The sequence below is a fragment of the Bos grunniens genome, chromosome 20 (genome assembly GCF_055505025.1).
Source record: "Bos grunniens cultivar Pamir isolate PY7600 chromosome 20, Bosgru_T2T1.0, whole genome shotgun sequence".
NCBI lineage: Eukaryota > Metazoa > Chordata > Mammalia > Artiodactyla > Bovidae > Bos > Bos grunniens.
Window position 1 is genome coordinate 66,333,662 of NC_141184.1, and position 26,011 is coordinate 66,359,672.

General features: G+C 45.8%; 1 long non-coding RNA gene across 3 annotated transcripts; it reads left to right on the forward strand.

Annotated features, from left to right (window-relative positions):
• Positions 1–3,135: 3,135 nt before the first annotated feature.
• Positions 3,136–24,300, forward strand: LOC147350563 (uncharacterized). 3 transcript variants are annotated; one of them, XR_015149099.1, is made up of 4 exons: positions 3,136–3,491; positions 10,799–10,956; positions 20,199–20,306; positions 23,834–24,300. It is a non-coding gene; the product is annotated as an uncharacterized LOC147350563 (long non-coding RNA). The 3 variants fall into 3 exon arrangements; XR_015149098.1 differs by lacking the exon at positions 23,834–24,300 and adding an exon at positions 20,412–20,625; XR_015149100.1 differs by lacking the exon at positions 20,199–20,306.
• The last annotated feature ends 1,711 nt before the right edge of the window (positions 24,301–26,011 follow it).

Sequence of the window (26,011 nt, forward strand, 5' to 3'; positions counted from 1 at the left end):
GAGGTGGGTAGGCTAGTGAATGAATACATGAGCAGACCTTTCAGTGACATCCTACCTGATGTGACACTTCAGAACTACATCCTGATAATAAAGCCCCAATCCAAGGCATTCTGGAAGATCCTTAATGAAAATAATTTAAAATGTCCTCTACAATTTAGGAATATCTATTAAAAATAAAAAGTGTGCACATGACCCAGAAATGCTCTTCCTTCATTTCTACTATAGAGGAAAATCCTATTCAAATCACTTGTATAAAAAAGGTGTACATTGCAGTAATTTGTGTCAAAATGAAAAACTATTGGATCAACCCAAATATTTATGCATAGGTGAATGACTGTCAAAACGAGGCTGAATCTATCCCACAGAAATGTATGGAAAGTTAGAAAGAATAGGTTGATTTATATAACATATATACAGCAAAGGCTATGGAGAAAGCTGAGGAAAAGGAGTCACATAGTATACATACAGTATCATTCACATAAAAAAAAATCCACACACAAAACCACCATGTTTTGCATAGTTACAGAGATACGCAAATTTGTATTAGTTTGTAGACACACATTTTATATAAGCACATGCATTATAAATGCATATATAAAAGCATTGATTGAGAGCTTTTTAACTGAAAACCATGGCTGCCTCTGAGGAGTTCAGGGACTAGAGGAAGTGGTGATAAGAGATCTAGGACTTACCTTTTAAAACCTTTTACAAGGAGCTTGTATTCTGTGAATGACTTCTGCAATTAAAGGTTAATTGAAATGATGAAAATGTTCTTTCAGAGTAAATCAGTACCACTTATTTACAATCAAATTGGGCAACATGAAACAAGACACTAAAATGTTCCTACCCTATGACCCAGTAATTTTCGTTTCAGGAGTCCATCCAAAGGAAATAATCCCAGAGAGTTGCAAAGATTTTGATAGAGAGATGTTCAATGCAGTATTATTTACATAGTAAAAAAAAAAATTATCTGAAATGTGCAATAATGGGTAAAAGCTTAAATGGTAAGTTTACATAATGGAATACTGAGTAGCCATCAAAACTTACTGAAGAGGAATTTTATTGATTTATAAAAATGTGACCAAAGTAATATCAATATAAAAAGTGAAGGTAGAATGATCTCAAATACGATATAAGCACAAATACACACAGGTAAGACCCATGGGGGTGAGGTAAGGGACACAGGAGAGCGATTTGACTTGGCCTCACATTCACTGAAGGTCTCAAATTTAGATTTTTGACAGGATCTCTAAATACAGTTCTATAAATAAACACAGGGATACTCTCATAGTCACACAGTCACAGATATACTCTTGCTAATATCATGTGACTCTGATTGTTGCATATAAATATTTAAAATACAGCAATGTGTTTTTCCATCCTGCCTGAGCATTTGCTTCACAAATAGAGGAAGCCCAGACTGTTCTCACTGGCTGAAGGGTTCTGCCACAAGCACAAAAGATCAGAAGGAAATACCCCCAAATGGGAGTGTAGAAGCTCTTGGCAGTGCGATTTAGATTATTTTTTAATGGAGCATTTTCTGTTTTTCCTAAATTTTCTACAATGAGCATGGTAAATTAGGAGTTTGGGATTAACATATACATGTTAATATGTATATGTTGTATATACCATGTATAAAATAGGCAAACAACGACCCACTGTACAGCCCAGGGAACTATATTCAACATCTTGTCATAACCTATAATAAAAAACATATATATGTATAACTGAACCATCTTGCTGTACATTTTGCAACTAACACAGCACTGTAAATTAACTAACTTCAATAATAATAATAAAAAGATAGCTCCTAGAGTTAAAATTTTAAACACAAACAGGAGAAAAAACAAAAACACGAAAAAACAGAAGAGGAAGTGTCCTCCTTTAAAACACAAAAGCAGTGCCTGGCTCGAGAATGGGCCACTTCAGGATGTCCCGAGGCGGAGCCCTCCGGCAGGCTGGCACCAGGGCTGGACAGAAAGAATGCGGCTGGACCCTGCTCCAGGGTGTCACGGGAAGGCCAGCGCGACGCGGGCCCGCCCCGCCCTCCCCACCTCTTCTGGGTGAGGCCAGAGCAGTTCCGCAGGCCAGAGGGGCAAGAAGATTCGGGTTCAAAGCCAGATCCGGAGGGGGTGGGGCGATTATCCCGATAACACGGGGGAACCTGCATCCCGGGTTCTAAATCAGAGTGCGCAAGAGCAGGAGGAGCAAATTTGCAGGAACAAATGGGACACTCGGGTCGGGCTGATAAATAAATCCCTTTATCAGGAGACTTCAGAACGGAGGATTTATTTGCGTGGCAGACAAGCTGCACACGAGGACAAGAATTACTAGATCACAATGGAATCTCTTATTAATAGATTTGGAACCTAACTCTTGACAGGTTACGGTTCAGGGGCGGGGTGTGTGTGTGTGTGTATGTGTGTGTGTGTGTGTGTGTGAACACTGCTTCCCACTGTGTGTGTGTGTGAACAGGTTGGGGTGTGTGTGTGTGTGAACAGGGCGGGGTGTGTGTGTGTACAGTGCTTCCCACTGTGCGTGTGTCTGTGTGTGTGAACACTCCTTCCCACCACCCTCCACCCCCATGCCCTAGGCCTTTTCCCCCCACTAACAAAGCAGGTATAACTGGTTCCATCAGCAGAGCAAACACAGGCTTCCAGTCCTTCCCCTGCGGCGGAAATGGCTCCCGCATCCTCATCAGAGGAACACGTGCATGCATAGGTCAGGGAGCACGTGGAGCGTCTGGTGATGAACAGCTGGGACCTGGAGCTGGCACCCTCATTAGAGGAAGCTGCTACTATTTCCAGCCTGCCTCTATTCAGTGAAAGCAGGTCATTACAAACACAGGGTGTTTTTTGCATATTAACCAAATTAAAAGAATAATATGTTCTCTGCTTTCATGTGCTATACTGATAAATCCCAATTTATGAATGAAACATGCTGATTAGTTAGTTAAAAAATAATTAGTCCCAGAATGTGTTTCAGAGTAGGGGACTTAATGAATGCACACAAATACGGCTTCCTGGGTCCTCCGCACATTAGTCTTTTAAAGAAAAATAAAAGATACATTCATGAGAGACTAATGTTGAAGTAGCCTAATTTTATTTTTATTTCTTTCTCACCATGTAGGGTAAAATTTGGATGTTATTTGGTGCCTCTCAGTCTGAGTCACTTTGGAAATATGAGTCCAGGTGATGGCTATTAATCCTGGATTGAATTTTGATGTTCAGATTGTCAAGAGAAAGAGTGTCAGCCCAGAAGTACCTTCTTGTCCTGGAGAGGATCTTCCAATTCCATTAAGGAGACTTCATTTCTGAGGTCCGAAGGTTAATAACAAAAAGACTGGCAGTGGAGAACCAGGGGTAGCATCCAGGTGGGATTCAGTAGGTTTTCATCGTATTCCCAAGCTGGGAAAACCAATACCGGGTTTCAGACAAAATCTAAGTGTTTTGGCCACTTGGAATCAGAAGATTCCGGATACTCCAAGACAGGTAAGGATGATCATCAAGCCACGGACCTTTAACCCAGTACCAGCTGACCATTCCTAACCCAGGAGGCTGTACACAGAACAGCTGCCCCTTAACAATACGTGACAGTTCGTACTGCAGTGTGTATTGTAAAAACCACCCTAGCAAACACCTTTACTTGTGCGTAGTATGGTAAGATGGCTTAGCTTCCATTTGGGGGCCAAACCATGGTTTCTTTGATTGAGCCCCAAATGGAGTATAGGTTTTCATTTAGGAGCTTGTGTGGAAATCACACTGAACTGCTTTGGCCATGAGAGGCCTATAGGAACAGAGATGAGTCAGGCTTCTACCCCATAGATACTCCAGGGAGCAGGCCATGGAAAATCAAAGTGTTGTTGTTGTTTTAATTTGTATAGTACAATTCACATACGTGAAACAGTCCTACTGCAGGGTATGGGCTAAGAGAATGGGATTTGATGTCAGACAGGCCCAGCTGTCCAGACTGTCATCATATTTCTCTGTTTCCACATGTGTATTTGTAACTTTGGAATGACAGTAACTAACACTGATATAACACTTACTATGTGCCAGGGACTGTTTTAGGTGTTTCATATGTATCTTCGCTCCTCTAATCTTGGCAATTCATTGCCCTCTGACAGGCAAGACAGAACACAGTAGACAACAATAAACAGCAGTTCCATTACTGTCTTGGGCTTCCCTGGTGGCTCAGACGGTAGAGAATCTGCCTGCAATGCAGGAGACCTGGGTTCAATCCCTGGGTTGGGAAGATCCTCTGGAGAAGGGAATGGCTACCTACTCCAGGATTCTTATTGTCTTATTGATGCTCTTCAGTATCATCCTCTATGCCTCCCCATCCCACTGCCTCCACTTCATTCATTCAACAAATGTCTCCTGACCACTCTGGGCCTCTAAGGGACCAGAGATAAAGAGATCTCAATAGTTCTCCTCAATCTCTCGCCATCCTCACTCTTGAAGTATGTTTGTCTAATGACCAAGCCCTCATAATACCATGAAAATCCTCCCCCCACCCTGCCCCACCCCGTCCCTCCTTCCCTTACCCTACTCTGAGCTCCCACAGAACTCTGCATGCATCTCCATCTTTACTTCATCATCCTGCATTTTCATCTTCAGTTTTTCCTCTCCTATCTCCCCTACATAACTGTGAGCCCCTGCAGGGCAAATTTGAAAGTCATGCATCTCTAAAGCTAGCCCAGGGCTGGCCACTAGAAAGTACCAGTAATGGAGAGAGAGGGAGAAGAGAGAGGGAGATGGGTAGAAGATCAGAAACCTGGGGAGAAAGGGAGCTGCTGTGGTGTGTATTTTTGGTCCATGTGCTGATCACTATGAGGAAGTGGCCACAGGCTATAAAGCTGTCTTTATAGACACCTCCCCCAGCCATCTGCCCCAAAACTCTGGTACAAGAAATCTCTGCCTTTCCTAAAAAAATGTCAGCTCACATGCAAATTGTATATGTGTTTTGTATTCTCTGAGTTTTGCATTTGGAAGGGAGAAAAAAAGTCTCTTGCTCTTGCCTGTGTCTGTTTCATTGTCCGGCCCTTTGAGGCGCTGGTCCGTGAGTATCTGTGCCAGTGTGTGTGGCTGAGAATGGACGCTTTATGTGTAAAGGAAGCAAGGCTTTTCTTTGGCTGCTTCTCTGAACCCAGCTGCCAGTCACAGAGCTGGCTGCCTCGAGCCGCTTCAAGGAAGTCTCCCGTCTGTGCTTTAGCTCTGTATCGAGGAGGCTACTGCCTCTCCAGGCAGGCCTTTAGGACATCCCTTGAGTCAGGAGTGTCCCTGGGCCATGGAAGGTCCACAGCCCAAGTGCCAGGCAGCAGAAGGCAAGGCACAGAGCCCTCACAAGCCTTCTTCCCCAGGAAGCTGTGTGCTGCAATGAAGAGGCGTCAGGCAGCACCCGTGGGCCTGACCTGTGCTCACGGAAGCTCCAGGGGCAGCAGAGAAGGGCAAGGAGGGACATGGCCCATGGCAGGTCAGAGATAAGACAAGTGGCGGCCGGGTATTGGGGCCTGGGGAGTTGTTACATTCACAACAGCAGTAGGAATGTCAGCCTGGGGACTTTGTGAAAGAGATCCTGTCCTGAAGGAAGTCCTTGAAGGCCGAGACCAAGATAGGTACTGGCCACGTGGAAAGCTTGGACTTGTCATCATAGATGGTCCAGCAGAAGCCTTTCCAGAAAACCTGGGTGCGAAACTGTCAACCTCAAACATCTGTGAGACTCAGAGAGGGGAACACCAGTCTTCAACACACCAGACCATTGAGAATTTTCCTATCCCTTCACTTTCCTTCTCTGTCCCCACGTGATCCTTACAGGGACCAGAAATCAGGTTAGTCAGCTAGGGGAGGAGCAGATAGACCTAACCCAAAAGATCCTGCTGGCACCAGGCCCTGGCAGAAAAAGGAGAGAAGTAATGAATTAAGGCAGTTGCCCTGACTTGAAGTGACCACAGGAGCTTTTTGTTACCTAACAGTGATTAGAAAACTCATAAGACTGCTCATAATCTGATTCTAGAGTGAGGAACAGATTGCATGCCCTGAATATGTTTAAAGGAAAATTGGAGACAAAAATCAAGTTACTTTTATAAGAATCCTGCTTGTTCAATGTATTAGATACATTGTTTTTACTTAGCTAGCACTAACCATGGACTAAGGACTGTGCAAAACACTTTCTATTTTCAGACTAACCCACAATGAAGTAGGTCCCATTATAATGTCCATTTTGCAGGGGAAGAAACAGGTTCAGGAAAGTTAGATAATCTGATGCAGGTTGCAGGATGGATGGGGAGGAGCCAGGGCTGGGAGCCAGGCAGTCAGGCTCTAGAGTGCCATCACGCCTTCCCACCTCCCTGTCTCAGGAGGCAGATCAGACAAAGGCTAAGGGTGTCCAAGTATCTGCAGCTAAAAATACTTCAAGAGTTCACAGGAATTTTCACAAATCCTTTTGGGGAAGGACTTCAAGGGGACGTGATGTTTGGGTTAGAATGGCTTGGTTTTAAATATCAAGACCCGCTCAAGCTAGCTTAAGGAGAAAGAGGGGAGGGAAACATTGTCATAAGGATACAGGGATATATTCTGGAAGCCTGTTCCGATGCTCTCTGCCTGCATCCCTGCTTTCTGCTTCTTGCTTCTCCTCCTTTTCGCATTGCACAGTCCTCAATCCTTTTGCAGATCGTGGCTGCCTGATTCCAAGTGCAGAGAAAGATTCAGTTCAATATATACTAAGTATCTGTGCCTGGCATAATCTTAGGCACTTGGGATTTAGCAATCCACAAAATAGGAGGAAAAGAACCAAAACAAGCACTGCCCTTGTGTATGTTGGGGGGAGGGGTGTGCCTTCCAGCCAGATTCTGATTGGTCTATCTTGGTCAGCTGAACTCTCCCCACCTAGACCAATCAAACATGCCCAGGTGCGGGGTCACAGAGGACTACCTCAATGGCTGGAAGCCCAGCCAGAAAGCCGAGTTAGCTGTGGAATCCAGAGCTTCCGGTTCCTGAAGCCAACCTGGCCAGAAGATGTCCATCCTCTTTGGAGCTGGTTCCAGCAAAACTCCAGCCCTCCATAGTGGCAGCTGCCCGCTGCTGGGTCCTACTGGCATTCCTTTGCAGGAGGGCCCTTCCCTTATCAGCCTTGTCCCAGGTCTCTCATGCTGGGATTGACACACGCTGTCCCTCTTTTGTGTTGGATGAAGCCAGATCTTATTTTCCTGTTGCTTTTTGTCCATCTGTCCTCTGTGAATGAAGGCTTTTCAGGGGGACACAGGGTCATCTCCCCCTTCCCTGGTACAGGCAGCCGGTCCAGGCAGGCAGAGTGGGGTGATGACGGCACACGCAGAGGACGGACTGTATACTGGGGCCCCCTCATATGGTCCCCTCTGGGGCAGTGGCGCTGCTCTGTACAGCTGGGCCTGCCTATGGGCTCCCCGCTGAACCGGGCCTTGTCAAAGTGTCTTCATCCTTCACTGTCCTGCAGGCAGTGATGGCGATGAGCTCGGCAGTTAGGGTCCTCCCCTGCTTCCTGTTTGATGGCCATGATGCTCAGCTTGGATAATGCCAGCTGCTGCTCTGCAATTGGCTGGGTTCTGGGCCTCCTGCCTTAGTACCATTTCTACAGCCTTTCTTTTTTTTTTTAACGTGAGCTTCTGCGCATTCAGTAATGGAATAGATTACATCAGATGCTGCGTTTGCCAGCCTCAGTGCTAAGCTATGCACCTCACTGCTGCAGCAGAGGCTGATGCCAACCTTGTTTATATTAGGATCAAGTTCGCAGGGCAGAATACCCCCAGACAGGTTTCTGGAGGATCCCTGAGTTTTGTCAGTTGAGAAGCATGGTACTGTCGTTTCTTGGTTAAGAACATGACTGTCTGAGTCAAGGGAAACCATGATATCATCCTGCCAGATCTGCTTAATATGCATGACCTTACGTGTGTAATTTAACCCTCGGTGCCCCAGTTTCCTCACTTAAAATGAGGTTAATAATGGTTTCCTGGTTACATCATTGGAAGTTGAAATCAGGATAACGTATGCAAGGTCCTTGGCATAATTCCTGGCAAGCATGGTAGGGCAGCCATTGTTAATATATTCATTACATCCCTCCTAGAACTCTGTTCCCAAAGATAATCCCCACAGCCTTATAAGCAGTGTGCTATCACCAGGCTTTGGAGTCAGAGAGATCTGCAGAGCTCTGACAATCACATATACCTCTGGGGTGGCTGTGAGGATTGAATAATTGTAATAAGCCTATGTAACTTCTTCTACACACTGACTCACTGAATCCTCACCACAAATCTAAGGTTGGGACCCTTATTGTATACACTTTACACGTGAGGAGACAGGCTTTAACAGGGGCCTTAAGTAACTGGCTCAAGGTCACAAGTTGGTAAATGAGGCAGGGAGTGGGTAGAGTAAGCATGTCTAGTCACTGTCAATCCCACTCTACCACAGGAGTTCAAATAAAAGTGAATTATATTTCTACATGTTGCAGATGTAAAATGACAAGGCGACAGAGCAGAATGGATGTTTGAGACAGTATCTGTGTGAATCTGTGAGTTGTTAGGGAATAAAGTCAAGCCAGTGATACGACCAAATCGGGTTAAGAATGCCTACTGTTTACCAGGTGTTCTCCTGAGGGCTTGGCATGTATAACTGCAAATTAATTCTGAGAACCTCCATGCCTGGTAGTTGAATAGGCCCCAGTGGTTCATGTGAATTGTGTCCACACATGCATTTGAGGTTCCTAATCTCAGACAAGGCTTGAAAACCACTTTTCCTTAGAGCTGGGAAGAAAAGAGACTCTGGCTGGTCCAAACCAAAGAGCAAACAGGATGTGCAAAGATTTTGAAGGGCAGCTTCATCGAGGCCAAATTTCCAACCTTATTTTCCACTGGGCCGGAAAAATATATGCGCAGAGCAAAATGATCTCCAGGCTGAGAACCTGGAGGTGCCAGTCAGGGGCTGGCAGGAAGCAGATGGCATGCTCAAATTAGGCGACTCGAGGAGAGTTTAATAAAGGAGCCATTTACAAAGGTGTGGGGGAACCACAAAGATAGTGCAGTTCCCTGGAGGCTGGGAATAGCTGAGTGCTCTCACCTGCCCTAAGCCTGAAGGGAGAGGGGACAAAGTTGTCACCTGAACCCTGAGACAGAGTACTGTGTGGTGAGTCCCACCTGGGAGGAGCTGTGGCCTTATTAGAGGGACTCCCCCCAACCCACACAGCCCAGCAGGGCAGAGGCAGGGGAATAAATATCCCCAACCTCAATTTCCTCCTGCCTCCCCATCTACTCTTCAGGCTCCCCATTTTTGTAGCCTAACCAGAGGATAAGGCGCTTCATTGATTCAGATCCACCAGGTCAGCCACCTGGAGCAGACATAGAGCAGGGTGAAAGAGTGCGGAGTGTGGTCTGGATGGGCAGAGGGAAGATTTCAGGAACACTAGTTCTCAATTGGAACCACAGAGAGGCTGTTGCCCCTTACCACCAGGACTGGAGATTGAAAGGCAAAGAATAGTTTAGGACCTTAATGGTCTGTTCCTGGGACTGTGGAGGTGGATGGCTGGTACATCACTAGACTCCCACTGGCCAGGCTGGGGGCCTGACCTCACCTTCTGTCCGTCAGCACTTAACCAGTTCAAATTGAATCAACTATTGAACCTCATTTTTTTTTTTCTCTACAGCTATGAGCTCTTAAAAGCTAGAAGTAGCCCAAAACACAAGCGTAGGAGTGTCTCTGACTACAAACCCATTTGTGTCCTTCAAACCTGGCATAAATTTCACTTCTGTGATGTCTCTCCTGATGTTTATATGCGTGTGTCCCACTATTTAAAATATAGACCCCACGATGGCATGTTTTATTCATCTGCATATGCCCGGTACCCGACACGAAACTGACATATAGTTGGATCTCAAAAATATTCGTTAAATCTGTAGGTCCTCCTTCTAGTCCTCAGTGCGTTCCAATTTAACCAGCATTTATTAAATCTCTACCACTTTCCAATTTCAGCGTTAGGTCATTTTCACATCAATTCTCTAATTTAATATTCTCTACAGCCCCCATCATCATCTCCATTTTTACACATGAGGAAGCTGAGGCTTAGGGAGATGAAACAGGTAGAGCCTGGATTCGAACAGACTTCCACTTCCCTGGCCTATGCTCTTTCCTTCCCTGCTCAGAAGATATCCTTTGATTGGGCACTGAACAGTAACTTTATGCCTATGCATGAGCAGACTGCTTGAATGAGCTCAGTGGAGCTTTTGTGTGTGTGTGTGTGTGTGTGTGAGCTTTGTTAAACTCTGAACATTACTGATGCTGCTGGCCTGTTCATGGTGCTCATCCCAGTTGGATGGCTGCTGCCAATTACATTACTCGTGGGTATCCTCCTGTTTAGACTCCCCAAAACCCACCCTGCAATATGATCATGAAATCAGGTCAGATGGATGCTGGATTCTGCCCCTGAACTTGGCTCTACATTGGATACAGGAGCCTGGCTGTCGCATAATTGGCTTGCTCCCATTGATTCAGAGCACACCTATTGCTGACAGTTTCCTCTGTCGAATACTAAAAATATGAAATTGTCAAGTGTCTACCCTTTAGTTGTCCTGCAATGGAGCTGCCAAAATTCTAATTGGCCAATAATATCCACCTGTCTCAGAAGAGGCCCAGGCACACCCCCACTCATCAAAACCAGAATGAAAGGTGGTCCTTGTTACGCATATTCCATATGTGCTGGACTTGCATGTAGCTCTCACAATCCTCATAGCAACCCTGTAGGTAGAGCTGTTGTTGTTAACTGTGCTTTACAGGTGATACGCCGGGGGCTTCCGGGTGCTGGGCTCTTGGTCCAACATCACACAGCAGAGTGGGGACTCAGTACAGATCTGGACTTCTGGCTCTTGCCCATGGATGACACCAGCCCAAGGGAGCTTTATGCTGCTTCTAAACCTGCTGGCCCCAATCACAGGTAGGATCACCTCGATTCCTGCTCATTACCTTCTGCCCTATTTTACAGAGGATTCAGGGCAGATTTGAATCTGGCCTAGAAAAACATCTTCCTGACCCCTCAGAGAGGGAGAGAGAGACACACACACACACAGAGAGAGAAGGAATGTGTTTCTAGGCTGTTTAGAAACTGAGGCATTTCCACGAGAATGCCTGCTAGTCCTTAGGACACTTTAAGTGCCTCTTCCTAGGGCCCTTGTCACACTCCGCCTTGTTAATTTCTGCCCTGTCTCCACTTCAGGCAGGGAGCTCTTCAAGGACAGTGTCTGTGTCTGACCCTTGTGTCTCCTCTCACACCCAGTCTCAGCGTTCATCAGCACGGACTGAGAACTGGTTGCACACCACATTCCGTATCCTACATTTTCACAGTCACAACCAGCTTTCCTGTTTGCAGCAACCCATGTGGAGACAACGGTACAATGAACCCATCTTACAGATGAAGCTACTGAGGCTAGGAGCAGGGCAGCAAGGAGGGGGAGAATTTACACAAGGCCACAGAGCAGGAAAGAACTTGCCCAAGGTCGCGGGCAGAGCTGGGAGTTGAGCACTGGCTGTGTAGCCCCACTATGAGTGATCTTTGCTCAACACTGAAGCTGCTGCCAAGAAAATGCTTCATCAGTGTCTTTGGTTGAATGAGGAAGAAGGCAAGGGAGGAGGAGAAGGAGGGGTATTGAAAATAGTTGAAGAGAGCAAAATAAAGAGCAACAACAAGCTATTTCAAAGCAGTAAATTGATGGAAGGTTAGAGAAATGGGTCTGGGGTCTAACTTCCTTTCTTCTAAGGCCAGGAAAAGACAGGCACGCCCCTAAAATCAGAAAAACAAAAACAAGGAAGCAGCTGGAATTTGAGCTTCTGAGTGGATCTTTCCCTGGGCTTTCTCTGGGGATGGACACGCTCATGCGGTCCACCTCACAGCGTCAGAATGCATATCCTAGCTCTGTGTCCAAGCAGTGAGATTCTTTTCAATGAACCTGACCAATTTATAGATGCGATATCCGTCTACCTATAGAAGTTAGAGGTTTCTGCCCTTGGAGTTAAATAACCAAGGCCCAAATTCTAGATCTGTTCTTTCCTAGCTGCCCAATCTTTGATAAAACCTCTTATGTCTCTTAACCTCAGTTTCCTCATCTACAAAATAGGCATGGCAAGATTCTTCATTTCACAGAGGGCTAGTAAATCAAATTAAATAGTGAATATAAGCCCCTAACAGGAGCCTAGTTAAATATTTCCCACATTGTTCTAGCTAATGAATTCCCTTTAAATGAGGAGAGGCAAAATAGTCCCCATAGCTGTGAGTTCCAGCTCCCCACCGGGGTTAGCACATGGAGACAATTGGGAGAAGTGGGGCTTTTAGGGACTCTGGAGCCAGACTGTTGGGATTTAAACCTGGCTTCGCCATTTGCAAGCCAAGTGACCTGGAACAACTTACTTAACTGCCCTTTGCCTCAACTTTTTCACCTGTAGAGTGGGAATAATTATAGGACTTCCTTCTTAGAGTTCTTAACAAATATGTGGCCCTTGGAACCCTGCCTAGCACACAGCAAGTGTTCAGAAGCTGTTAGTTATCCCAGTATTCTCACTGTTATTATTCTGTGCTGAGGGTTTCCTTGTGGCCGTTTCACTGCCTCTTCCCCCTCTACCCCTACCTTCCAACTGCAGAGCTGGAGGACCCAGATCTGCGGGGCAGAGAGGCACTACTTAAGCGAGGAGAGAGCTTCGTCATCTTTCACTGATGGCAGGAGGACTCCTTATCAATAATTGAACAGTTTTTCCAGGAACCCAATCTAGAGAGTGCAGTGCCCTGGCTGCTGCAGAGCCTGGCTGGCTGGGGCTCCCGGAAGGCTCTGGGCACCGTGAGGATGGTTATCTGCCTGCTCTGTGGGCGGACGGGTCTGGTTGCTACTGGAAGGGCTCCCAGGGCAGGGTGGGACTCAAAACTCAAGCCTCCCAGCAGGGCCCTTGATCTTCCCCCGTCCCTGCCCTCATGGTCCCATCCTGACAGCCCCAAAATAGAAGGTCTATTCCACACCCTGTATGCTTGAGCCCAGAGCCTGGAAGTCATTCTGAACACCTCCTGCTCTCTCACTGCTCACTTTCAGACCATCCCTAAGTCCTGATAATTTTGTTTTCAAGTATGACCCAAATCTGCCCCCTTCCTCCAGTCTTGTTACCACCACCCTAGTCCAGACATGCTGGGGCCCCCACAGTAGCATCTCTCTGCCTTCTCTGACACTCACCTGCAACCCCACCCCACCCCCAGCACACATGTGCATGCACGCACGCACACACACACACACACATACACACACACACACACACAGCAGCAGCAGCAGCAGCAGCTAAGAGTAATCTTTCTAAAATGCAAATCTGCTGATGTCACCTCCATGCCTAAAACCTTCAGTGTCTCTGTGCTGCTCATAGGACAATATCCAGCCCCTCCATATGTCCTCAAGCCCAGCTTTCACCCCAAGCCCTTCTTGTCCTCACTCATGACCTTCTGGACACACAACCTTCTATCACTCCCTGTCACAGAGCCTTCCACCTTCAGTCCCTCCCCCATCCTGTTCTCTCTCCGGTATCTGCCTCCTGCTTATCATGCCGTTCTCAGATAATGTCACCTCCTCAGAGAAGCCCTCCCTGACCTCCTGTCTAAAGCAATGACCCCACGCCCTCATCCCTTCTTCTCTCCACAGCCCCTGCATACTTCCACCGTAAGACTCATCCCAACCACAGTGATTGTCAGTTTATCAGCTTCTTTATATTTAGAGTCTCCCTCCCCTGCTAGAAGGTGAGCCCAAGAAACACAGACCCTGTCTATCTTGCTCACAGCTGCATTCTCAGGACCTCCAGTAGACCCTGATGTTTGAAAAGTGGGCAGCAAATATTTATCACATGAATGCACAGAAGCTAGGATGTCGTGTAGTGTTACGGGGTGAGTGCTGAACCCAAGACTAGAGCCCTGGGTTTGAGCCTCAGCTCCCTGTGTGCAGTGAAGCCCTGCATTGGACCCTCTGAAGCTGCAGTGGAGTCAGGAGACCTGGGGTCTGGCCTGGGCTCTGCCACTGGCTGGCTTGGTGAGATCGGACCGCTCACCTTATCTCTTTGAGCCTCCTTTTCTTCATCTGTCCAAGGGGTTGGCACTGTCTACCTCATGGGGGACTTGTCAAGATTCCTTGAAATGGTGGGTGTGGAATCTGGGCAGGCAGACAGAGACTGACACATTCTGGGAGTGATGGGAGGGGAGTCTAGGGTCTGTCAAATCAAAAGCAACTAACCATGCCAAAGCCTGGTAGATGGTGCCCACTTCAAAAGAGCCAAGACAAAGCACCCACACTCTCTGGACTTCACCGAGTTTCCCTTTGGGAATGAGCTGCTAGGGAGCTCAGAGAGACCTTGGGCCTTCAACTGCAGAATTTTCTCCTACAGCATAAGTGTCCATTATGCAAACTGGCTATAACCAGATGGATAATTTAGAGTATACAGTTGGTCTTACATGGCCCCCTGAGGGAACCACAAGGGTGATAGGTGAATGGCTTTGAAGTTGTAACCTTTGCCTTGAGAGACTTCATCATAACGCTGGCTGAGATAGATGATAAAGAGGATAAAAAAATACCTTGGATGCTTTGCCCCGATGTCAGAGCTGATGGCCAGTCGTCAGAGAAGTAGCATGTGACCCAGCATCACGGCAGCTGCTGACATTTAGATTTTATGGCTGTGAACTCCCAGCTACAGAAACACTTTTACTGCTGGGACTCCGGGAGGAAAAATTATTTTTGTTATTGTGACTCTAAAGCTCTCTAGTCCAATCCCCCTTATTTTTTTCTGCTATCGAAACAATTTATTTTATAACTATGACCCTGAACTCAGCCAGAAACGGGCCACCATTGCTTAGCGATCTGTGTTCACTTGCTTGCTGGAGTGTTCTTTTTTTTTTTTCTTTTTTTCATCTTTGGAAAAACATTAATGAGGGTAAGGCACTTAGCTCGGGATCTGGTGTACTGTAAGTGCTCTGTAAACACGGGTTGCTCTTATTCCTGCTCCTGTTTTATTAACAGAGTATATATAAACACACTTCTCAGTCAACAGTCTCAGATCCTTTGTGGGGGATGAGATGAATGGTAAAGAAATCCTAGGGGTATGGGGTAAGTTCCAAGTGTCTGCATAGAGTGAATTTGGTTCCATTTCCTGGGGATCCTATATCCATCAGGTAATGCCTGTCTGTCTCTAAAGCTGACTTAGATAAGAAGCCCCGAATTAGATGGGAAAAGGAAATTTACATAAAGTAAGAAGCTACCAGGTAGCTCCAAATAACCTTATCACTTTGAGGCCTCATGGCAACATTGGAAGGTAAGCCTTATTTTCCCCGACTTACAGACAGGGAAACCAGGTCTCAGTACGACTCAATAACTCACCAGGGGAATGGAGGTAGAAAATGGCCAGGCTGGATTTGAACCCAGATTTTTATGACTCTTACAACTGCAGTTCTCTGCTCTCCAGAATCAGCTCTCAGGTCTCCGCCACTGCTTTGGGGGCTGCAACAAGTTTGAGCTTACAAGGTGTACATTTTTTTTAAAAAGTAACTTCCTAAGTTGCAGTTTGTTTTTTAGTGTTCATTCTCCATATTGCATGGGCTTCCCAGGCGGTGCAGTGGTAAAAAACCTGCCTGCCAAAGCAAGTGACACAAAAGACCCAGGATCAATCCCTGGGTAGGGAAGATTCCCCTGGAGAAGAAAATGGCAACACATTATAATATTCTGAGAAATCCAGAATCTCCTGGAAAATCCCATGAACAGAGGAGTCTGATGGGCTGCAGTTCAGTGTTGTTGCAAAGAGTCAGACACGCCCGAGCGATTGAGCATGCATGCACACACTCCAGGTTGCAAGCAGCCCTGCTTCAGACCTCTGACTTCTCTTAACTGGTCAGACCTCTCATCTGTAATCCAATCTGCAATGCTAGCAGAATCCAGTCAAAATAAGTTATCAGCTGTCAGAGCTGCTTAAATATTTCATGGTGGCCTGGATCAAGCTGGAGGACAGATCTCTCTGCTCTGGGGACAGGCAAGGAAGCTAATAGGTCAGCACTGGCACCAGATGTCCTGGAGCTGGGAGAAGTGGTCCATCAGATGTGGCAAGCTGACAATGGATGCTTCAGGTTAAGCATCTTTTAAGGACAGCAGTGCATGTTTATATGAGATCAAATTTTTAAATGCCTGATATAGATGGACATTGAACTTGGCCTTAAAGAATAAGCTGCTTTGGTGTTTATATAAACATTATACCAGTCCTTGCATGATCTTCTAAGAAACACATACACACACGAGACCATGAGGCTGGCTGAGCATACCAATAGGCAGATGGGTAAATAGAGGCTCACAGAATTTAAATGACATGTTCTCTGTTACCCTGGAGGTAATGGCAACTTGGGGGGGTCTTATCCCAGTTTTGTCTGTCTCCATCTAAGAGAAGTAACAGGTTATTGAAAAGATCTTGGAATCCAAAGAGAAAGGAAACCAAGGTTCTCTTCCAATCACTGCCTGGAGCAAGAGCACTTTCCTAGTTGGAGTTACAATTTCCATCTTCTGATGGATTTCTTGGGACTCGTTGCCTACGCAGTCTTTGTCCCTCCGCAGCAGATCAGGTAGGGGCTTCTAGAGAGAGGGCAGGGAGATGCACCAAAGGATGAGAAAGCCATTCCAGTCCTGGGCCTGGAATCTCAGCCTAGGGATCATGGACAGCATGGGCAGAGAAACCAACTGCAAACCAGGAAGCTGCTTATGTGTTGGTTGTCTGTTTTTTAAGGGTTTGAGTGCAATGACAGAATGCTGATGATTAGGGTGAAATGTCAGTGAGATTAACCAACTGAAGCTTGCCTCCTAGAGCTGGTGGGCCCACACTGCTAGGGAAAGAAGGAACCTGAATTTGAACAGAGGGAGGGGAAGAGTTCTGAAAGGTGGTGGCTAACAAGTGAGAGATGCCTCGGTTTGGAATGCCAGCTCTCCACTTCTCATTCACCCAGAAATTATTTCTTGAATGCCTGCTACATACCAGGCACTGGGCTAAGTCCTAGAAAGTGAGATAATGAATAGCCCTCAGGGGACCTGCATTCCAGTTTGGGGGAAAAGATTATGGTCCCTAAACCAGAGGTTTCATGAATCCCAAGGGCTCTGCAGGAGACAGGACAGGATGAGATGGCGTGATTGGCAGGAGGTACGTCCAGCAAAGTGCTCTTGCTACAGGGAGGTGACAAGGAGTGACTTCAGAGGTGGACTTGAAGGATGGGCTGGAGCCAGCCCAAGGGAGAGGGTCAAGCAAGAGGAAGTAATTTGAGACTGTGCACACATTTTCAGCGGAAAATAACAGAAAACCCGACTCAATGTGGCTTAAATATTAAGGAAGTTTCTGACTTCCCTGACTGGGAGTTCTCAAGTACAAAGGCAAAGAGTGGGGGACACAGCAATGCTCAGCCATGTCTTTAGAATGTGGGATCTTCCATGTGACTCTCTGCCAGCCCCAGCATCCCAAGGCTGGGTCCCTTTTATGGTTGTAGGATGGCTGTCAGTAGCCATCCAAATACACTTCCAGGTGTATTTGGACCTGTGTCTAGGAGATGGAAAGAAGAAAACTTTTCCTATGTCATTTTGGAAAGGGAAGACAATTTCCCTGGGACACCTTCCCCACCACAGGACACTTTTCTTAAACCAGAACTGGGTCACAAACCCAATCCCAAACCAATGACAAGTGAAAGAGGTGGCACTACCCATGGTTAGACTAGAGATCTCTTCAAGAAAATTAGAGATACCAAGGGAATATTTCATGCAAAGATGGGCACAATAAAGGACAGAAATGGTATGGACCTAACACATGCAGAAGATATTAAGAAGAGATGGCAGGAATACACAGAAGAACTATACAAAAAAGATCTTCATGACCCAGATAATCACAATGGTATGATCACTCACCTAGAGCCAGACATCCTGGAATGCGAAATCAAGTGGGCCTTAGGAAGCATCACTATGAACAAAGCTAGTGGAGGTGATGGAATTCCAGTTGAGCTGTTTCAAATCCTAAAAGATGATGCTGTGAAAGTGCTGCACTCAATATGCCAGCAAATTTGGAAAACTCAGCAGTGGCCACAGGACTGGAAAAGGTCAGTTTTCATTCTAATCACAACGAAAGGCAATGCCAAAGAGTGCTCAAACTACTGCACAATTGTACTCATCTCACATGCTAATAAAGTAATGCTCAAAATTCTCCAAGCCAAGCTTCAGCAATACATGAACCGTGAACTTCCTGATGTTCAAGCTGGTTTTAGAAAAGGCAGAGGAACCAGAGATCAAATTTCCAACATCTGATGGATCATGGAAAAAGCAAGAGAGTTCCAGAAAAACATCTATTTCTGCTTTATTGACTATGCCAAAGCCTTTGACTGTGTGGATCACAATAAACTGTGGAAAATTCTGAAAGAGATGGGAATACCAGACCACCTGACCTGCCTCTTGAGAAACCTATATGCAGGTCAGGAAGCAACAGTTAGAACTGGACATGGAACAACAGACTGGTTCCAAATAGGAAAAGGAGTACATCGAGGCTGTATATTGTCACCCTGCTTATTTAGCTTATATGCAGAGTACATCATGAGAAACGCTGGGCTGGAAGAAGCACAAGCTGGAATCAAGATTGCCGGGAGAAATATCAATACCCTCAGATATGCAGATGACACCACCCTTAAGGCAGAAAACGAAGAAGAACTAAAGAGCCTCTTGATGAAAATGAAAGAGGGGAGTGAAAAAGTTGGCTTAAAACTCAACATTCAGAAAACTAAGATCATGGCATCTGGTCCCATCATTTCGTGGCAAATACATGGGGAAACAGTGAGAGACTTTATTTTGGGGGCTCCAAAATCACTGCAGATGGTGACTGCAGCCATGAAATTAAAAGACGCTTACTCTTGGGAAGAAAAGTTATGACCAACCTAGACAGCATATTAAAAAGCAGAGACATTACTTTCCCAACAAAGGTCTGTTGTCAAGGATATGGTTTTTCCAGTGGTCATGTATGGATGTGAGAGGTGAACCATAAAGAAAGCTGAGCACCAAAGAATTGATGCTTTTGAACTGTGGTTTTGGAGAAGACTACTGAGAGTCCTTTGGACTTCAGGGAGATCCAACCAGTCCATCCTAAAGGAAATCAGTCCTGAATATTCATTGGAAGGACTGATATTGAAGCTGAAACTCCAACCCTTTGGCCACCTGATGCAAAGAACTGACTCATTTGTAAAGACTCTGATGCTGGGAAAGATTAAAGGCAGGAGGAGAAGGGGATGACAGAGAATGAGACAGTTGGATGGCATCACCAACTCAGTGGACATGAGTTTGAGTAAACTCTGGGAGTTGGTGATGGACAGGGAGGCCTAGCGTGCTGCAGTCCATGGGGCTGCAAAGACTCGGACATGACTGAGCAACTGAACTGAACTGAATGGTTAGATTTGGTATCTAAACACAATGGGATATAGGATAACCCTTCTGTCCACCCCCGCAAGTGGACACATCTATCCAAATCAGAATTCTGTTGGAGGGGGGTGAGGAGTATTAACAAGACAACCAAGAGTACCCAATACAAACCGGCACGAGCTGGGATTGAGAGCAGGAAAAGAAGGCAAATGGTACAAGAGGGAGGTGTTCTAGGAAGAGGGGAGGTCAGGGAGATGGACAGGAGACTTCTGATTCATGTGTGAGCCAGGCTATTACTCATCCATGAGAAATGAAGGCGATAATCATACATTTCACAAATAAAGGCACTGGCAATTATAAAGCACACCATTATTTTATGAACCACTAAGAAAGAAACACCACTATCACCCTATGACATGCTGTTAATTGTAAATTATGCTCTGGTTTCTCAGGTGTTAAAATGTGAAATAGAAATATGTGTAAATTCAAGTCACTGAAATATTGTGGTAGCAACCTCTGGGGCAGAGGTAGAACTGGAATTTAAATCCAGGTCCCCTGTTTCTCTTGCTATGTGAAGGTTTGATATCTGATTTTGTTTACCACTGTGGTAGTATAGTTTCTGTGGGGGTGAATGTTAAGGCCAGGCCTTACATCTAGAGCTGACGTGTTTGATTCCTGATGGGGTAGGAAACATACATGGTGGAGAGTGAAACAACCTAAGTCTGGTTTTTCTTGGGCCACTCGGCTGTGACAGGACCTTGGACAAGACCCACGTCCTCTCTGGGCATGTTTCCTCTTCTGCCTGTCCACGTACCATGAGGATTCTAGGAGCCTCCTAGCCCATTACCCGGCACATTTGCAGGTACCCAAGAAAGTTCTCTTCCTTTTTCTCTTGCAACTGGGTAAAGATTCAAATATAATTCCCCAGAGACAGAAAAAGCCTTTGCTCTCAACCCCTCTTCCAAAGCCACTGGCCCTAGTGCTGCATCGAGAGCCCACAGGGCCTGGAGATGGACACCGCCATGGATTCCTCTGGATGGTGGCCGAACATGCTCTGTCCAGCCCACCACGTGCCGCCAACACACTTGCTATTTCAGTCAGTCACCAAGTGCTCCCATCTAAACCTCTTGAGGCTACAAGGTACCAAATGTTTTGAATTAATTGGCTTCTATTTTCCTTCCCCGTACATGTGCCTCGGTGCCTTTTTAGGGCAAGATTGACTAGAGGAATCCTTCCTGAATTCTGGCAGCCCTGATTGTACTTGGAGTTAATTATCTCTAATATGCTGTACAATTCCCTCTGTACTTTTTATGACACAGAGTGGAGGCATAATTTATCCAAGTCGATCATTTGAGACCTTTTTCTACAAAAAGACAATTATTATGTGTGTGCCTTATAAAAATATTCATTCTGCCATCATTGTGTATCTGTGATATGTTTATGCAGGACATGGTTCTGTGCCAAGCATCACACTACCTCCCTTATAATTCATTACCAGGCTAACTGCTCACAAGTTTATCAGGTCAGTAGTCTTACCCCCCAGTTGGCAGAGAAAAATCTAAGTTCAGGATGAAGAGGGAGCTCCACCAGGACCTGTGTCCTTCCATGACTTAATTTTCCATAACCTCTAACAACTCGACTTCCTCCCTTTGTCCCCCAGCCCTGGGGCTGCTCCTAGCTTCCCTCTGTGGCTTCCCCATCCCAGGTTGTCCTCTAACCCCTTGCTGTGAATGACCTTTCCTCCAGGGCTCTGGTTGGTCCCACCCGCCCAAGACCACGCAGCTGACAGATGAGGGGTGACTCTGAGACCCCATGTTCTCCCTTTGCCCACCCTCTGCACTATTTTGCCCTCCAACCCTGTTATCCTGAGAACTGCTTTTTTGAGGATAAGAAAAAGAGAGACATGTTACATCTTCTAATGTCTCTGTATTTTTGATAGGACATTTAGAGGAAGGCAGGCCTTTTCAGAATCTGGTGAAAGGGCACGTGTTTTGCTTCCAAAACTCTGTTCAATTTGAGCCAGTTGACATCTCTCACCGGTTCCTTTTGACTCTTGTTCAGAGGTAGAATCAAAGATGACTTTGGGGGGCTGTGTTGAGTTCCCCAGTTTCCCATAACATAGCACACACACTGGGGGCTTAGAACAACAGGAATTTGTTCTCTCTCAGATCCAGAGCACGGAAGACCTGAGTTGCAGTGCCAGCAGGCCGTGCTCCCTCTGAGCCCCTGGGGGGATCCGTCCTGGTCTGTCCCCAGCTCCTGGTGGTAGTCGGCAATCTTCGGTGCTCCTTGGATCGTAGCTGTGTTACTCAGCCTCTACCTTCTCCCACGTGTCTGTGCGTTTCCTCTTCTTCTAAGGCACCAGTCTTATGGGATTAGGGTCCCCCCCGCCCCCAACTCCAGATTGACCTCATCTTACCTAATTACATCTTCAACAGCCCTATTTCCAAATATGCTCCCTTTCTAAAGTCGGTGCTGGGGAGGGGGTGAGCCTGGCTTCCAATGTATCTTTTTGAGTGACACCATCTAACTGATAACAGAGCTATCATGGAAGAATGAGGGTCAACTTCGTGGGGGTCTGTCTGCCACTTGGAGGTGGTTTTAGAAAAAAAGATTTAAGAACAGAAAAAGATCAGGAGCCACAAGAAACTTTAATTTTTTAATAATTTTATTTATTTATTGGCCGTGCTAGGTCTTTATTTCTGCACAGGCTTTTTCTCTATCTGCAAACAGCAGGGGTTACTCTCTAGTTGCGGTGCAGTGGGTTTCTTGTTGCAGAGCACAGACTCTAGGGCGCTCAAGCTTCAGGGCTGTGGCCCGTGGGCTCCATAGCTGCCCAGGACTCCCAGGCTGCCAAGGCTCTCAGGCTCTAGAGCACAAGCTCAATAGCTATGGCACACAGGCTTAGTTGCTCTGTGGCATGTGGAATCTTCTCAGTCCAGGGATTGAACCCGTGTCTCCTTCATTGGCAGGGAGATATCTTTACCATTGAGCCACCAGGGAAGCCCCCACGATAAACTTTTAAGGGCAGCCTTTTTTTTTTTAAAGGACTGTAAGCAATATTTGCATAATGTGGCTCACATCCATTTCAATTTCCATCTGGAAAGACAAGGATGGTGGTGGTGGAGACTCTGAGAGGTGGGTGATCAGACAGATCATTTCATAGAACTAACAGGACCTGTAGACCCAGGGTGTGCATGTGTGGGGGGGTAGGGGGATGATGGTAGGCTTTTAAAACATCCCCTTTTCTTGTGCTTCACAGAAATGTGTATTGATCTGCACCAATCTGTATAATATGCAAGAGCAGGGGGCTGGAAGGAGAGAAGGGGCAAGGGAAACCTGGGGCAAGGAGCAAGGGTCTGGAAGAAGAGAAGCTTTGGAGAAGAGTCTGCAAAACGCTAGCATCAGCCCCCTTTCCCCCTCTCTCCCTGTCTTCTTTCCTCTCTTTCATCCATATTTCTTCCAGGCCTCCTCTCCCCTCCTCCACTGACTTTTAATATATCCCACATCACATCTTTCCCAGTGGCTCAGTGGTAAGGAATCTGCCCGCAATGCAGTAGACACGAGTTTGATCCCTGGGTCAGGAAGATCCCCTGGAGGAGGAAATGGCAGCCCACTCCAGTATGCTTGCCTGGAAAATCCCATGGACAGAGGAGCCTGGTGGGCTACAGTCCATGGGTTCACAAAGAGTTGGACACAACTGAGCACAAGGCACATATCCCACATCATGATCTTGCTTTAAAAAATAAAGTCAGGCATTAGGCCACCCAAAAGTCCCAGGTTAAAGGATCTAGCCAGGCAGAAGTAGGGACTCCTGAAGAGGGTGCACGGTGAGGAAGCTGTGGGTATATAGATGCAGCGTCTCCAGCAATGACGGGACACGGCCTGAGCTGTCTGCAGTCTGAACAGGCATTTAATGAACAATACAGAAGCTTCCCAAGGGCATTATAAAACAGTTATTCCCTTTTTATAACTTTATTTTCTGTTTAAGTAGGCTGGAGTTCTTTTTTTAAGTGTGAATATTTTTCATATTTGGTATAGTTGGTTTTACGCATGTAATGTACACAAATGTAGTATCACATTTACTTGTTTCCTTTAATCAAGTAATTTACATGTAACTGATTCATAGTGGGATCACTATTGAAGATATTTCCATAAAATAACAGTTCTGAGTAATTTTAACCAAAATATTAGAACTGAAATAGAAAGTTGTTAAATCCCTGAAAACTCTTATCTTACTAAGCCATCAGTAAGATGATGTGATTGTCATTTCCATGCCATTTTTGATTGACTATCAGAATCCTTGAGTTAGTACATACATATATTCAGATGCCTTCTGCCAATAGATTAGATTTTAGAATTATAAATAGGCTGATGTTCTGATTGCAGTAGGAACCCTGACTGAGAGGAGCCACTGCCCTGCAGAATTAGAGGATCTGGGAGGAAGCTGAGTCGGGTTAAGAGAAAAGGACCTTGGGAGTCCCACTCTGCGTGATGTTTTCAAGACTTCTTGTTATAAGAAAAATGGAATTGATCCTCTTTGTGTTTAACTATAAGCTGTATCAATGACCAACTATGTGCTCAGCAAAATAATTGCGACCAAGAAGAAACTCTTGCAACATTTGAATTTCCCACGTTTAAATTCTTATTTTTTTTTAATGATAAACACCACATGTACATCAGGAAAAAATTCTTAGAGTAAACAGTAAAGCATAGATGTTTCCAACAAAATAAAAAGGCAATGTCTTCTTTGCTGATAGTGTTCTGACTGTTCCAAATGGAATTGTTTTAAAGTAACACAAGAGGTTTTTTAATTTTCCCCTTTTTCCCCAAAATAAACTTGTTTCTTTGGAGAACTGACTAAGTTTTCTTCTAATTGGTCAGACCAGCTCAAGGTTAACCAACAAGGCTAGGACATGACCAATGAAACCTGGAGATACCTTGTGATCTGGGTGTTGTTACTCTCACTGGTAGGCATAGTTGTCCCCATTTGACTGATGAGCAAACTGAGATCCAGAAAGACTAAGTGACTTACTTAAGGTCATAGGAGAAATAAGGTCTGACCACAGGTTTGGCAAGGTCTCTTCAGTACATGGAGCTGCCTTCTCACATATTCCAAGAAGACTGTAAATCTGTTTCAAGGTCAGTGATTCCCAAATTAATACATAAGTAAATGATGGAATCAACTGATTTCAGTTTCCAATCCTACTCTGTATAGATGATTTAGGAGGTTATTCAGGTAAGATGCATTCAAAGATGGCTGCACATTTTTTTTGCCCCTTCTCCCATGAAGAGGTAGTGGTGGTTTACTCACTAAGTCGTGTCCAACTCTTTCGACCCAATAGACTGTAGCCTGCCAGGTTCCTCTGTCCATGGGATTCTCCAGGCAAGAATACTGGAGTGGGTTGCCATTTCCTTCTCCAGGGGATCTTTCTGACCCAGGAACAAAACCCCGGTCTCCTGCACTGCAGGCAGATTCTTTACTGACTGAACTACGAGGGAAGCCCTCTCCCACAAAGAGTCTATTTCAAAAATGGATTGACCTGTGACTTGCTTTGACTAAGAGAATTCAGCAAAAGTGATGCCATGAAACTCACGAGACTGGGCTTTAGATTTGCAGCTTCCAGGTTCACACCTTGGAAATGCTCCCTGTTGGAGTCCAGCTGTCCACGCCACATGGAGATACCACAAAGAGAACAGAATAGTCAGGTTCACAGCCTCAACTGAACTCCCAGCTGACAGCCAGGACCAACGACCACCCACTACGAGAGCAAGGCATCTCAGCCGAACTGAGCTTCTAGACGAAAGCAGACTTTGCTGACACCATGTGGGGCAGAAGAACTGCTCAGCAGAGCCCAGTCAACCCTCAGAGTCATGAGAAATCATCTCTGGTTGTGGTTGTTTCAAGCCACTGAGTTTGGGGATGGTTTGGTACATAGCAACGGATGGACCGAGATACCTAAGTCATGTCCCTTGCCATATGATAGCTTACAAACAAACTTCTGGAGATCTCATATGCTGCTCTATACCCTTTTTATACATTTATCATCTGTGTAAATAGGCAGGACTTCTGATGAGAGCCACTGAAGGCATTTTTGCTAAGCAATGTCAGGATGTCTGAATTTTACAAAGACCCCTTTGGCTGTGACTTGGAGAACATCTGGGAGAAGGAGAATACGGGGAGGCAGGGAGGCCAGTTAGGAGGCCACCAAGGATGATGACCATGTCAACTTGGCGGTGGCAGGGAGGAAGTAAGCGCATAAGGAAGATGCTGAAGACGTAGCTTTACACGTCTTGGTGATCCAGAGGTAGGGGTAAGGAGGATATCCAAGTTCCTGACTTGATCAACTGGATGGATGGGAGTTCTGATCACAGAGATCAAGAACCCTGGAGACAGAAGGGCAAGTGTTAGCTTCCTTCTTTCCTTAGTGTGTGATAGTGCTGAGCAGTTGCTGACTTCAAATCCAGCCTCTAATTTATCCTCCAACCTTAGGAGATGTGAAGTCTGGGTGATCATTCCAATAAGCACATCTGATCATGACATATTTCTACTTAAGACCTCAGATA